We start from the raw sequence: 15621 nt of genomic DNA on the forward strand, positions 1-15621 counted from the left end.
GTGCTTTTCCTTGTCCGACTGATTTGCTACTGTCGACTCGTCATATAGCTGTTGACTCATCGGTTTATTGTGTGTGCAGAATTTTGTCAAAACTTCGAGGAAGAGACTGGGCAAATTGAGACGAGCTTGGAGCCCATCAACTCCCCTGTTAAGGATGAAGCTGCCATGAACGTGCTCCGACTGGAATCTCGCCTTGCCGGCGCCATGGACTACCTTGCACAACTGAAGGTGGCGGTGTCGCGGATTGACACGGCGCTCTGGCCAAGGGTGAAATTTTAGAATGATCTCGAGTCTCTCATGAGTCGACTTAATGAGATCCCTGGTAGAGTGCAAGAATGGAAGAAGTCATCCGCCCGATGTGGTTCTGATGTGGCCCTACCTCTGGTTCGCATCCATTGCAAGGAGGCCAAGGAAGAGAAACTAGCAGCGCTCAAGGTGGCCAATACCAAGAAGCTTGACTTCCAGTCCTTCATGGAGACCTTCATTGAAGCAGCCACCCGTATTTTGGACGGGATCGACTTGGACGAGTTCATTGAGCCTGCCAGCCCTCCCCCAGCGGACTGAACAAACATTAAGTCTTGATTAAATTTGCCTCGAAATGCCGAGTGATTTTGTAACCATTAAACTCCTTCGGGCTTGATGCCCGTGCACTTTTATTTGCGGTTCTGAACCTTGCGAGATTTATCTGAACTTGGTTCTTCTTTGAACAGAGTTGCTTCCGAATCTTTTGACTCCGAGTGGAATTCGTCTCTTCACTCGGAATAGATATTTGTACTTGTGATGCAGCTTTGAGGAGAGGTTTGCTGATGACCTGCACCTCGTCATCCTTGCGGACCGGGACGAAGCGTGCGTTGTACTTGTGACGCAGCTCTGAGGAGAAGGTCGCAGACGACCTGCACCTCGTCGTCATTGCGGATCGGGATGGAGCGTACGTTGTATTTGTGACGCGGCTCGGAGGAGAAGGTCGCAGACGACCTGCACCTCGTCGTCTTTGCGGATCGGGATGGAGCGTGTGGCCAAGTCCCCGAGCGAGAGGATTGCTCTTTACTCGGAGTATGTTTTTAACTTAGGCGAGTGCGGGACTGCAGCTAAGCCCCCGAGTGAGAGGATTGCTCTTCACTCGGTAGGATTTTTAAATTTAGGCGAGTACGAGACTGCAGCTAAGCCCCCGAGTGAGAGGATTGCTCTTCACTCGGTAGGATTTTTAAACTTAGGCGAGTACGAGACTGCAGCTAAGCCCCCCAGTGAGAGTATTGCTCTTCACTCGATAGGATTTTTAAACTTGGGCGAGTACGAGACTGTAGCTAAGCCCCCGAGTGAGAGGATTGCTCTTCACTCGGTAGGATTTTGAAACTTAGGCGAGTACGAGACTGCAGCTAAACCCCCGAGTGAGAGGATTGCTCTTCACTCGGTAGGATTTTTTAAACTTAGGCGAACCAGGTTCGCGGCTAAGCCCCCGAGTGAGAGGATTGCTCTTCACACTATAGGATTTTTTAAACTTAGGCGAATCAGGTTCGTGGCTAAGCTTCCGAGTGAGAGGATTTCTCTTCACTCGGAATTTATTTTTTGAAAGTTAAGCGAATCGGGTTCGCGGCTAAGCCACCCACTTGGGGTTTTTGAACTCATGCATATGTAACAACAATCATTTAGGAGACTGTAAAACTGTGTCTTTGATAATCAAACTGAAAGGTACTTCTTATTACATCTCCTCAGTCCGAATCTTTAAAGTAAAAAAATGGCGGAGCAGCTCCGCATTCCAAGTGTGTGGCTCATCTTTCTTGTGTTCCACATTGTAAAGATGATACGCTCAGTTGTGGATGTTAACGCACAAGTAGAGGGGATCGCAACAGTTTTTCGAGGGTAGAGTATTCAACCCAAATTTATTGATTCGACACAAGGGGAGGCAAAGAATATTCTCAAGTATTAGCAGTTGAGTTGTCAATTCAACCACACCTGGATAACTTAATATCTGCAGCAAAGTATTTAATAGCAAAGTAATATGGAAGTAACGGTAACGGTAGCGAAAGTAATATTTTTGGGTTTTGTAGTGATTGTAACAGTAGCAGCGGAAAAGTAAATTAGCGGAGAACTATATGTGAAAAGCTCGTAGGCATTGGATCGGTGATGGAGAATTATGCCGGATGCGGTTCATCATGTAACAATCAAAACATAGGGTGACACAGAACTAGCTCCAATTCATCAATATAATGTAGGCATCTATTCCGAATATAGTCATACGTGCTTATGGAAAAGAACTTGCATGACATCTTTTGTCCTACCCTCCCGTGGCAGCGGCGTCCTAGCGGAAACTAAGGGATATTAAGGCCTCCTTTTAATAGAGTACCGGACCAAAGCATTAACCCATAGTGAATACATGAACTCCTCAAACTACGGTCATCACCGGGAGTGGTCCCGATTATTGTCACTTCGGGGTTGCCGGATCATAACACATAGTAGGTGACTATAGACTTGCAAGATAGGATCAAGAACTCACATATATTCACGAAAACATAATAGGTTCAGATCTGAAATCATGGCACTCGGGCCCTAGTGACAAGCATTAAGCATAGCAAAGTCATAGCAACATCAATCTTAGAACATAGTGGATACTAGGGATCAAACCCTAACAAACCTAACTCGATTACATGATAAATCTCATCCAACCCATCACCGTCTAGCAAGCCTACGATGGAATTACTGACGCACGGCGGTGAGCATCATGAAATTGGTGATGGAGGATGGTTGATGATGACGACGGTGACAGATTCCCCTCTCTGGAGCCCCGAACGGACTCCAGATCAGCCATCCCGGGAGGTTTTAGGGCTTGGCGGCGGCTCCGTATCGTAAAATGCGATGAATCATTCTCCTTGATTTTTTTCTCCCCGAACACGAATATATGGAGTTGGAGTTGAGGTCGGTGGAGCGTCAGGGGGCCCACGAGGCACGGGGGCGCGCCCCCCACCCTCGTGGACAGGGTGTGGGCCCCCTGACGTGGATTCTTCTTCCAGTATTTTTAATATTTTCCAAAAATAAGTTCCGTGGAGTTTCAGGTCATTCCGAGAACTTTTGTTTCTGCACATAAATAACACCATGGAAAGTCTGCTGAAAACAGCGTCAGTCCGGGTTAGTTCCATTCAAATCATGCAAGTTAGAGTCCAAAACAAGGGCAAAAGTGTTTGGAAAAGTAGATACGACGGAGATGTATCAACTCCGCCAAGCTTAAACCTTTGCTTGTCCTCAAGCAATTCAGCTGATAAACTGAAAGTGATAAAGAAAAACTTTTACAAACTCTCTTTGCTCTTGTTGTTGTAAATATGTAAAGCTAGCATTCAAGTTTTCAGCAAAGATTATGATTAACCACATTCAGAATAACTCTTAAGTCTCATGTTTACTCATATCAATGGCATAATCAACTAGCGAGCAATAATAATAAATCTCGGATGACAACACTTTCTCAAAAAATCATGATATGATATAACAAGATGGTATCTCGCTAGCCCTTTCTAAGACCGCAGAACATAAATGCAGAGCACCTTTAGAGATCAAGGACTGACTAGACATTGTAATTCATGGTAAAAGAGATCCAGTCATAGTCATACCCAATATAAATTAACAGTAATGGATGCAAATGACAGCGGTGCTCTCCAGCTGATGCTTTTTAATAAGAGGGTGATGACTCAACATAAAAGTAAATAGATAGGCCCTTCGCAGAGGGAAGCAGGGATTTGTAGAGGTGTTGTTACGACCGGTTTTTCAATAATATAATTATTGAGAGACCAATCCCTTTTACGGACCAGTAAGGAAGAATTCCTTCTCACTGGTAGACAATATCATGGTCACAGAAGAAAAATACCAGGAGTACTGAATATAATACAAAGTTGAGCGGAAACTGCCCAACAATTTATTACATGCATGCCGATAAAACAAGACGGCGGATAGGGTGGCATAACTACTAAGTCACGATAATAACGGTGGTGGGAATATCACTTCGAAGTGAGTGATATGACTCCTGAAGACTACAGCTCTTCGAGCGTCGGAGTGAGGCTCGAGGAGACTTATAACGGGTGGCGGAAGCGTATATAATACAAGTGACCAATATCCGGGATCGCGCAGGACTGACTGGGACTCCTCTAGGCGTCGGACGCGCTATCAAACTCTTCATCCAAGAGATCGCCTTCGTCAACATCTGGCCAAATCAACAAGCCAGGTGAGTACTATGAAAGTACTCGCAAGACAGTTCGGACATAAGATATAACAAATGTAAACATGAAGCATATAAACAAGTTAACCAGCGCGTTCAGACATAGAGATAATAAATGCTGGGTGCCAAACGAGGGTCTGAATGACTCCTCGAGCGGAAACTGCAAGAATAGTAGTACTGGTGCCAAACGAGTGTCTGAATGACTCCTCGAGAGGAAACTGCAGAAATAATAATACTAGTGCCAAACGAGTGTCTGAATGACTCCTCGAGAGGAAACTGCAGAAATAATAATACTGGTGCCAAACGAGTGTCTGAATGACTCCTCGAGAGGAAACTGCAGAATAGTAATGCCACAGTCGGGCGTCGGGGCGACACCACATAAAGGGCTTATAACAAAAAATAAAGGCAGTGCGTGCCACAGTCGGACGTCTGAGCGACATCACATAAAGGGCTTATATTTAAAGTAAGAAACAAAAACACGCCACAGTCGGACGTCTGCGCGACGTCGCATAAAGGGGCTTATATTGTAGCTCAATAATGCAGTAGCTCGAGATCATAAATTATTACGAGTACGAGACAAATATAAGGTTAGTCCATCCATAGTAATAATAATTTAACCGGGTTTACCACTTGAGCTTGTACACCGGAGACAAGTTTTCCACGTGGATAGATATGGATATACTGATTTCCCTACTTGATCATGGACACGATGACTTGGAAGAATTTGACTCTGCAGAGTTTGTACTTAACCACAGCCAACGGATTCCAGTAGTCACGAGGACTAGTTCCGTTTACGGTGTTTTGGAAGAAACACGTCTAACCAGTACACACCCATTTCAATATTCCGAAGCCAGGGATCACCCTCGGCAACGTTCAAGAAAAACCTTGAGACGGGGAGGCTACAACCTCGCGTAGCATGGGATCAAATTTCTATACGCGCGCTCTAAGGGGGTGCCCCCCCTCTCGGTCCCAACCGGAAACACCCATGCCCCCTGACCGGATGACTGGCTTTAATCCTGGGCCAAGGTACCATCATCCCGGCCCCTCTGTTTGGTGTGTACACGGAAAGAGGTTACCAACTTACTAAACCGCATCCTGGCAAAGAAACATGTGGTAGCACGGAAGGGGAAAAGACGATAACGTGACTCCGTCCACGTTAACGTCGGAATTCGTCGGATGACGCAAGGCTGGTATGCTACAACAGTACCACCTTGCTGCCCTTCATGTCACCACATGATTAGGCCATCTCTCATCAGAGATCATCACAACTTCGGACAAATGCGGGTAGTTGCCTCACAAGCAACGGGGTACTCACTGACACTCATATGCCAAGCACCAACTGTCATGCAAACATGCAAAACACCTATCATATCAAAGGTTCAAACATGCTTGCCTGGTTCGGAGAAGTCGGAGTCTAGCTCGGCGAAGTTCGCGGCTCCGTCACCTCTTCCGGAGCCTACGGCAATAACGAAAACGGGCACTAACGTGAAAACCAACGCGTGCACAGAAACTTCTCAAAAAAAAAATTCCAAATAAATCTCATAAAAAACTAGACAAATTTTCAAGACTATCAGAAAAAGAATCACTCAAAAATCACTTTTCATTTAAAAGTTATAAAGGTTTCTGTCCAGGGACTTATCTGTAATGAAACAGAAAAGTTCCAGGGTTTAAACTGAGAAACCAGAAAACGCTTCGGAAAGAAATGCGCTAGCTAAAGAGGAAAGCGTATTTTGCCCGAAGGCGCCAACAGAAAACGGTTCGAGGGAGAATAGAACAGAGGCTGACATGCGGGGTCCACATGTCAGGTTTAAAAAGCTCGCCGGCGCCCGAAGACTGCGGTGGACGCCGGCGTCGAACCACGGCGAGTTAGGAGGATCGGAGGATACCAAGAGCTTCAGCGTGTCCTTCCGCGTCGGGAGGTGGTGGACTTGACCAACGGGGAGCACCACGTCGACGGCGACACTTTCTCCGGCGGACGGCGGCTCGGGTGAGGGTGGAGAAATCCGGTGGAGGGCTGCAAACTTCGAATTGAAGCGCCGGTCAGAAGGAGGGATGCATAGTGAAGCTATTGGCAAGAAATGGGAGGCAGAGGCGCACGCACGGGAGCGAATCGAGCTGGATCCCGTAGCGGGTTGCGGCGGCCGGAGTCGAGGAAGGAGACCTCCTCGGGGCTCTTCCAGTGGCTAGGCGTGCTCTAGGTGAAGTGCAGGGATGGTGTGGGTTCGAGTTGAAGCTCGGGGCCTCTATTTATAGGCGGATCGACGGGGTGGCCGTGAACGGAGAATCTCCGGCGAGCGATTACAGCGATGCAGTGGATTGGCAGGAGGTTTGAGTGGCCAGGCAGCATCAGTGGAAGTTACTGGTGTCATTCCCCCGCTAATCTCGGCTGGTCTTGGCGTAACGGCGCCGGTCCACGGTGGGGTGGCCGCATGGGCACGTCGGCGACAGAGAGCGCGCTCCACGCCCTGTGGTTCACGACGAGAGTGGCAGCGCGTTCGGGGGAGTGGAAGACCACGCGGCGCGCTCCGGTGGCTTGGGCGGCGCTGGGTGGCGCCGTCGGCGCTGCGCCTCTCTCTGGCGGCCGCAAAGCCGCCGCTGGCGTCGGTCACGGGGCGGCGCACCTTCTGCTGCTCGTCGCCGACGTCCGCAAGGTGCCAGGCATTCGTGCGGAGCAGGAACAAGGGGGAGGGGACAAGGAGCAAGGCGCCAACGCTGCACTGTCGAGATCGACAACATGTTCTGAAGAAAACGACAGTAGGGCACTGAACTGAATTTCTGAATGTCTAAACTTGACATTGACAAAGCGCTGCAAGTGTTCGACAGAATGATTTGGAAATGAGAACAATTTTTCTGGAGCTGGTACTTGGTGAGGTGACCACTCAATGTACCCAGAGGCTGCCTGATTTTTCTTGGAATTTTTGGAAAAGGATTTGAATGAATTTCACCAAATTTGACAAATCTGGTCCAAACTTGCAGCAAGTGTAGTTTGAAAAATTTGAACTGAAGACCAGTGGATCTTCATGGATCTTGATTGAGGGTTCAAAGGACTAGGAAGGGAAAAAGGTTTGGGGGCAAAAATCAAAACAGAAAGTGGAGTTCCTTTGTAAATCACCAATGGCTAGAGTAGAAGACAGAAACTTATTTGATAAGTTTTAAAAGGAAAAATAATTATAGGGGGGGTTCAATTTGCTGGATTTGATGCAAATCATGATCCAAAGATGAAGGGAGGGTTAGGAGAGTGGATTTGCACTAAGGCCATGGCAAGAGGGAATTGTTGAAAGTGGCAAGGGATTATTCCAAAAGCCATAGTGCATTTTCAAAAAGATTTTCAAAAGTCATTTTCCCCAAATGAAAAGCATTTTGTCTTGAGTCCAAATAAAAAGCAAGAACCTCCAAGACCAAAGACAGATCTTGGGTGAATCCAAATAAAACCTTTGCCATAAAGAAGATAAAAAAATATTTGAAAGGGAGAGTTCTTTTGAAGAAATTTTTTTAAATCACCTCCCTCAAATCAAATAAAATCTTTTGAAAAATCCAAATAAAAATTTGGGTGTCACAGGTGCCAGAGCTCGATTTTAAAGCAGAGATAAATAATATTTTGAGCAGCATTCTTTCATTGTCAACATAACAACCAAGAGATGGCGATATCTTCCATGCTACACACATTATAGGCGGTTCCCAAACAGAATGGTCAAGTTTATACTCCCCCTCCACCAACAAGCATCAATCCATGGCTTGCTCGAAACAACGAGTGCCTCCAACTAGCAACAGTCCCAGGGGGAGTTTTGTTTGCAATTATTTTGATTTAGTTTGCATAAAGCATGGGACTGGGCATCCCGGTGACCAGCCATTTTCTCGTGAGTGAGGAGCGGAGTCCACTCCTCTTGAGAATAACCCGCCTAGCATGGAAGATACGGACAACCCTAGTTGATACATGAGCTATTCGAGCATACAAAACAAAATTTCATTTGAAGGTTTAGAGTTTGGCACATACAAATTTACTTGGAACGGCAGGTAGATACCGCATATAGGAAGGTATAGTGGACTCATATGGAATAACTTTGGGGTTTAAGGGATTCGATGCACAAGCAATATTCCCGCTTAGTACAAGTGAAGGTTAGCAAAAGACTGGGAAGCGACCAACCAGAGAGCGACAACAGTCACGAACATGCATTAAAATTAATAGACATTGAGTACGAGCATGAGTGGGATATAATCCACCATGATCATAAATATCGTGAACGCTATGTTGATTTGTTTCAACTACATGTGTGAACATGTGCCAAGTCAAGTCACTTAAATCATTCAAAGGAGGATACCACCCCACTATACCACATCACAACCATTTTAATAGCATGTTGGCACGCAAGGTAAACCATTATAACTCATAGCTAATCAAGCATGGCATAAGCAACTATGATCTCTAATTGTCATTGCAAACATGCTTATTCATAATAGGCTGAATCAGGAACGATGAACTAATCATATTTACAAAAACAAGAGAGGTCGTGTTCATACCAGCTTCTCTCATCTCAATCAGTCCATCATATATCGTCATAATTGCATTTCACTTGCACGACCGAACGATGTGAAAATAATAAGAGTGCACGTGCATTGGACTAAGCTGGAATCTGCGAGCATTCAATAAACAGGAGAAGACAAGGCAATATGGTCTCTTGGTTAAATTGACAATAATGCATATAAGAGCCACTTCAACATTTTAATTATGGTCTTCTCCTATCGACCCCCGAAGAAAAGAAAAGAAATAAAACTATTTACACGGGAAAGCTCCCAACGAGCAAAAGAAGAACAGGAAATCTTTTTGGGTTTTCTTTTTAATTAATACTACTACAGCAAGAAAAGTAAACTAACTAAAAGCTACACTAATTTTTTTTCGTTTTCTTAAGGTTTATTAAACACACAAGAAGAAAGCAAGAAAAAGGAAAATAAACTAGCATGGATATTACAGCGAAAGAATATGAGCATCGACAACTAGCAATGAGTGTGTGACCATGAATGTAATGTCGGTGAGAAATACGTACTCCCCCAAGCTTATGCTTTTGGCCTAAGTTGGTTTATTGCCACGGATGGCCTGGCGGATATCCATAGTTGTAGTTGGGGTCGTACTGAGATGCAGCGGTCATTGCATCGTGTGCTGCAGCTTGGAGGCGAGCTATCTCAGCCCTCCTCTCGTACTCATCTGCCTCCTCTCTGGTAATGAAATGTCTTCCTTTTGCCTGATAATCAAAGAAGGCAGGAGCAGGGAGAGTAATACGGACAACACGACGTCTGTCAAAGATTAAGCGATACCGGAGAGGTGATTCATTCCTCTCGACAAACTGGTGGTGAACCATAGCATTAAAGTCTAAATAAGTAGGAGGCAACTCAATATCATCCTCACGTATGTCCACACCAAGAAAATTAGCTAAGCGGGTTGCATAAATTCCACCAAAGAAATCTCCATTAAATCTATTATGATGCAACCTACGTGCAACAATGGCTCCCAAATTATAAGATTTGTCTCCTAACACAGCACTCCTAAGAATACTGTGGTTGGGGAAACACATGTGACATGCTTCATCCTTACCATTTATGCACCTACCTATGAAGAGAGCAAAATAATGTATAGCAGGAAAATGGATGCTCCCTATGCTAGCTTGTGTTATATCTCTAGATTCCCCCACAGTTATACTAGCAAGAAATTCTCTAAATTCAGATTTGCGAGGTTCACTAGTACTACCCCATTGTGGAAGTTTGCAAGCAGTGGTAAAATCCTCTAAGTCCATAGTGTAAGATTTTTCATAGAGATCAAACAGGACAGTTGGAGAATTGCGTGAAGATGAAAATTCAAACCTCCTCACAAATGAACTAGTGAGATAGTGGTACTGGATGCACTTTTCTCCCTCGAAGTTCACAAGATCAGCGTTACGCAAATACGCGTTAAATTCTTCCTTGATTCCCGCTCGATCCATAAAGCCTTCTGAAGGCCATTCACAAGACCGCACTGGAGCGTTCCTTGGTGGCTCATCGTCGGCATCGCGTATTGCAAGCCTGGGTCCTTGCTTCCTTGAAGGACCACCATGGAAAATTTTCCTAAGCATATTTCTTCCTTTGAAAAATTTCTGAAATTTTTAGTAACTTCAAATAAAAGTGAACCAAGCTCAACAAAATTGATAGCAACTACTCCTACAAGTGCCTAGAGCCTATATCATGCATTATAACTACTTGGAACCATATAAATTTGACATGCAAGCTCAGGAACATGGTCACCTAGGTAGCACAAATTTGCAATGAATAAAGCACTAGAACAAAAACTAATTGGACCAATGGAGGAGTCACATACCAAGGAACAATCTCCCCAAGCAGTTTTGTGAGAGGTGCTTTGAGAAAGGAGATCGAAAATCGCAGCAAAATGAGCTAGAACTCGTGCTTGAGCTGGATGGTGATTTTTTTGGGAGGAAGAAGAAGTGTGTGGGTGCAGGAATAAGTGGAGGAGAGCCACCATGGGCCCACGAGGCAGGGGGCGCGCCCTGTAGGTGTGGGCGTGCCCTGGACCCTCGTGGCCAGGTGCTTCCTCCCCCTGCTGTGTTCTCAGTGCCAGATATTCTCAAATATTCCAGAAAAAATCATATTCCAATTTCCGGGCATTTGGAGAACTTTTATTTTCGGGGTATTTTTATATTGCACGGATAATTCAGAAAACAGACAGGAAAATACTATTTTTGCTTTATTTCAACTAAATAACAGAAAGTAAAAGGAGGGTACAGAAGGTTGTGCTTTCTAGTTTCATCCATCTCATGCTCATCAAAAGGAATCCACTAACAAGGTTGATCAAGTCTTGTTAACAAACTCATTCCGACTAACATGGAACCGGAGAAATTTCGAATAACACTATGTTACCTCCACAGGGATATGCACATCCCCAATAACAAGAATATCATATTTCTTTTTGACAGTAGGTAGAGGAAATTCAAAACCTCCAAAAATAATCGATGGAATTTTTCCAATAGAATTGATACTGTGGACTTGAGGTTGTTTCCTCGGAAAGTGTACCGTATGCTCATTACCATTAACATGAAAAGTGACATTGCCTTTGTTGCAATCAATAACAGCCCCTGCAGTATTCAAAAAGGGTCTTCCAAGAATAATAGCCATACTATCGTCCTCGGGAATATCAAGAATAACAAAGTCCGTCAAAATAGTAACGTTTGCAACCACAACAGGCACATCCTCACAAATACCGACATGTATAGCAGTTGATTATCAGCCATTTGCAAAGATATTTCAGTAGGTGTCAACTTATTCAAGTCAAGTCTACGACATAAAGAGAGAGGCATAACACTAACACCGGCTCCAAGGTCACATAAAGCAGTTTTAACATAGTTTCTTTTAATGGAGCATGGTATAGTTGGTACTCCTGGATCTCCTAGTTTCTTAGGTATTCCACCCTTAAAAGTGTAATTAGCAAGCATGATGGAAATCTCAGCTTCCGGTATTTTTCTTTCATTAGTAACAATTTCTTTCATATACTTAGCATAAGGATTCATTTTGAGCATATCAATCAAACGCATACGCAAAAAGATAGGTCTAATCATTTCAGCAAAGCGCTCAAAATCCTCATCATCCTTTTTCTTGGATGGTTTGGGAGGAAAAGGCATGGGTTTCTGAACCCATGGTTCTCTTTCTTTGCCGTGCTTCCAAGCAACAAAGTCTCTCTTATCATAACGTTGATTCTTTGATTGTGGGTTATCAAGATCAACAGCAGGTTCAATTTCTACATCATTATCATTGCTAGGTTGAGCATCATCGTGAACATTATCATTAACATTATCACTAGGTTCATGTTCATTACCAAATTGTGTTTCAGCATCAGAAATAGAAATATCATTTGGATTCTCAGGTGGTTCAGCAATAGGTTCACTAGAAGCATGTAAAGTCCTCTCATTTTTCTTTTTCTTGTTTTTAGAAGGACTAGGTGCATCTATATTATTTCTCTGAGAATCTTGCTCAATTCTCTTAGGGTGGCCTTCAGGATACAAAGGTTCTGGAGTCATTTTACCAGTTCTAGTAGCCACTCTAACAGCATAATCATTTTTCTTACTATTCATTTCATTGAGCAAATCATTTTGAGATTTAAGTACTTGTTCCACTTGAGTGGTAACCATAGAAGCATGTTTAATAATGAGTTTAAGTTCACCTTTAACTCTAGACATATAATCACCCAAGTGTTCAAGCGTATCGGAATTGTATTTCAATTGTCTACCAAAATAAGCATTGAAGTTTTCTTGTTTGACAATAAAATTATCAAACTCTTCTAAGCATTGTCTAGCAGACTTATAGCGAGGAATGTCACCTTCATCAAATCTAGAGAGAATTTACCTTTACTACCTGTGTCGGGTTATCAAGACCATGTGTTTCTTCAATAGGTGAAGGATTAAGATCATAAGTTTCTTCAACAGGCGGTAAATTAAGACCATGTATTTCTTCAATAGGAGGTAAATTCTTAACATCTTCAGCTTTAATACCTTTTTCTTTCATAGATTTCTTTGCCTCTTGCATATCTTCAGGACTGAGAAATAGAACACCCCTCTTCTTTGGAGTTGGTTTAGGAATCGGCTCAGGAACTGGCTCAGGAAGTGTCCAATTATTTTCATTTGTCAACATATTATTCAATAGAATATTAGCTTCATCCGGTGTTTTTCTTTCCCTGAAAACAGAACCAACACAACTATCCAGGTAATCTCTGGAAGCATCGGTTAGTCCATTATAAAAGATATCAAGTATTTCATTTTTCTTAAGAGGATGATCAAGCAAAGCATTAAGTAATTGGAGAAGCCTCCCCCAAGCTTGTGGGAGACTCTCTTCTTCAATTTGCACACAATTATATATATCCCTTAAAGCAGCTTGTTTCTTACGAGTAGGGAAATATTTAGCAGAGAAGTAATAAATCATATCCTGGGGACTACGCACACAACCAGGATCAAGAGAATTAAACCATATCTTAGCATCACCCTTTAATGAGAACGGAAATATTTTAAGGATATTAAAGTAGCGAGTTCTCTCATCATTAGTGAACAGGGTGGCTATATCATTTAATTTAGTAAGATGTGCCACAACACTTTCAAATTCATAGCCATAAAAAGGATCAGGTTCAACCAAAGTAATTATATCAGGATCAACAGAGAATTCATAATCCTTATCAGTAACACAGATAGGTGAAGTAGCAAAAGCAGGGTCAGGTTTCATTCTAGCATTAAGAGATCGCTGCTTCCATTTAGCTAATAATTTCTTAAGATCACTTCTATCATTGCAAGCAAGAATGGCTCTAGCAGATTCTTCATCCAAAACATAACACTCAGGCACAACAGGCAATTCATATTTATTAGGGGGAGAGTCTTCATTATCACTATCTTCAATATTATCAGTTTCAATAATTTCATTCTCTCTAGCCCTAGCAAGTTGTTCATCCAGAAATTCACCAAGTGGCATAGTAGTATCAAGCATAGAAGTAGTTTCATCATAAGTATCATGCATAGCAGAAGTGGCATCATCAATAACATGCGACATATCAGAATTAATAGCAGAAGCAGGTTTAGGTGTCGCAAGCTTACTTAAAACAGAAGGTCAATCAAGTGCAGAGCTAGATGGCAGTTCCTTACCTCCCCTCGTAGTTGAGGGATAAATTTTTGTTTTCGCGTCTTTCAAGTTCTTCATAGTGACCAGCAGATATAAATCCCAAGTGAGTCAAAGAATAGAGCTGTGCTCCCCGACAACGGCGCCAGAAAATAGTCTTGATAACCCACAAGTATAGGGGATCGCAACAGTTTTCGAGGGTAGAGTATTCAACCCAAATTTATTGATTCGACACAAGGGGAGCCAAAGAATATTCTCAAGTATTAGCAGTTGAGTTGTCAATTCAACCACACCTGGATAACTTAATATCTGCAGCAAAGTATTTAGTAGCAAAGTAATATGGAAGTAACGGTAACGGTAGCGAAAGTAATATTTTTGGGTTTTGTAGTGATTGTAACAGTAGCAACGGAAAAGTAAATAAGCAGAGAACTATATGTGAAAAGCTCATAGGCATTGGATCGGTGATGGAGAATTATGCCGGATGCGGTTCATCATGTAACAATCATAACATAGGGTGACACAGAACTAGCTCCAATTCATCAATATAATGTAGGCATGTATTCCGAATATAGTCATAAGTTCTTATGGAAAAGAACTTGCATGACATCTTTTGTCCTACCCTCCCATGGCAGCGAGGTCCTAGCGGAAACTAAGGGATATTAAGGCCTCCTTTTAATAGAGTACCGGACCAAAGCATTAACACATAGTGAATACATGAACTCCTCAAACTATGGTCATCACTGGGAGTGGTCCCGATTATTGTCACTTCGGGGTTGCCGGATCATAACACATAGTAGGTGACAATAGACTTGCAAGATAGGATAAGGAACTCACACATATTCATGAAAACATAATAGGTTCAGATCTGAAATCATGGCACTCGGGCCCTAGTGACAAGCATTAAGCATAGAAAAGTCATAGCAACCAATCTTAGAACATAGTGGATACTAGGGATCAAACCCTAACAAAACTAACTCGATTACATGATAAATCTCATCCAACCCATCACCGTCCAGCAAGCCTACGATGGAATTACTCACGCACAGCGGTGAGCATCATGAAATTGGTGATGGAGAATGGTTGATGATGACGACGGCGACGGATTCCCCTCTCCGGAGCCCCGAACGGACTCCAGATCAGCCCTCCTGAGAGGTTTTAGGGCTTGGCGGCGGCTCCATATCGTAAAACGCAATGAATCCTTCTCCTTGATTTTTTTTCTCCCCGAACACGAATATATGGAGTTGGAGTTGAGGTCGGTGGAGCGTCAGGGGGCCCACGAGGCAAGGGGGCGCGCCCCCACCCTCGTGGACAGGGTGTGGGCCCCCTGACGTGGATTCTTCTTCCAGTATTTTTAATATTTTCCAAAAATAAGTTCCGTGGAGTTTCAGGTCATTCCGAGAACTTTTGTTTCTGCACATAAATAACACCATGGAAAGTCTGCTGAAAACAGTGTAAGCCGGGTTAGTTCCATTCAAATCATGCAAGTTAGAGTCCAAAACAAGGGCAAAAGTGTTTGGAAAAGTAGATACGACGGAGACGTATCAGTGGAGCACCTTGGTGACGATGACGGGACCTTCCAAGCAGGAGCTAGCTTGTGAGGCCGTTGCTGATCCACTCGGAGCACAAGGTCTCCCTCCTGAAAAGCTCGACCTCGCACATTTCTGTCATGGAATCGACGGAGGTCTTGCTGATAAATGGTCGACCCGATCAAGGCCATCTATCTTTCTTCTTCCAGGAGATCAACATCATCTTGTCGAGCTTGTTCTACTTCAGCTTCTGAGAAGAGC

This window comes from Aegilops tauschii, chromosome 7 (assembly GCF_002575655.3).
Source record: "Aegilops tauschii subsp. strangulata cultivar AL8/78 chromosome 7, Aet v6.0, whole genome shotgun sequence".
NCBI lineage: Eukaryota > Viridiplantae > Streptophyta > Magnoliopsida > Poales > Poaceae > Aegilops > Aegilops tauschii.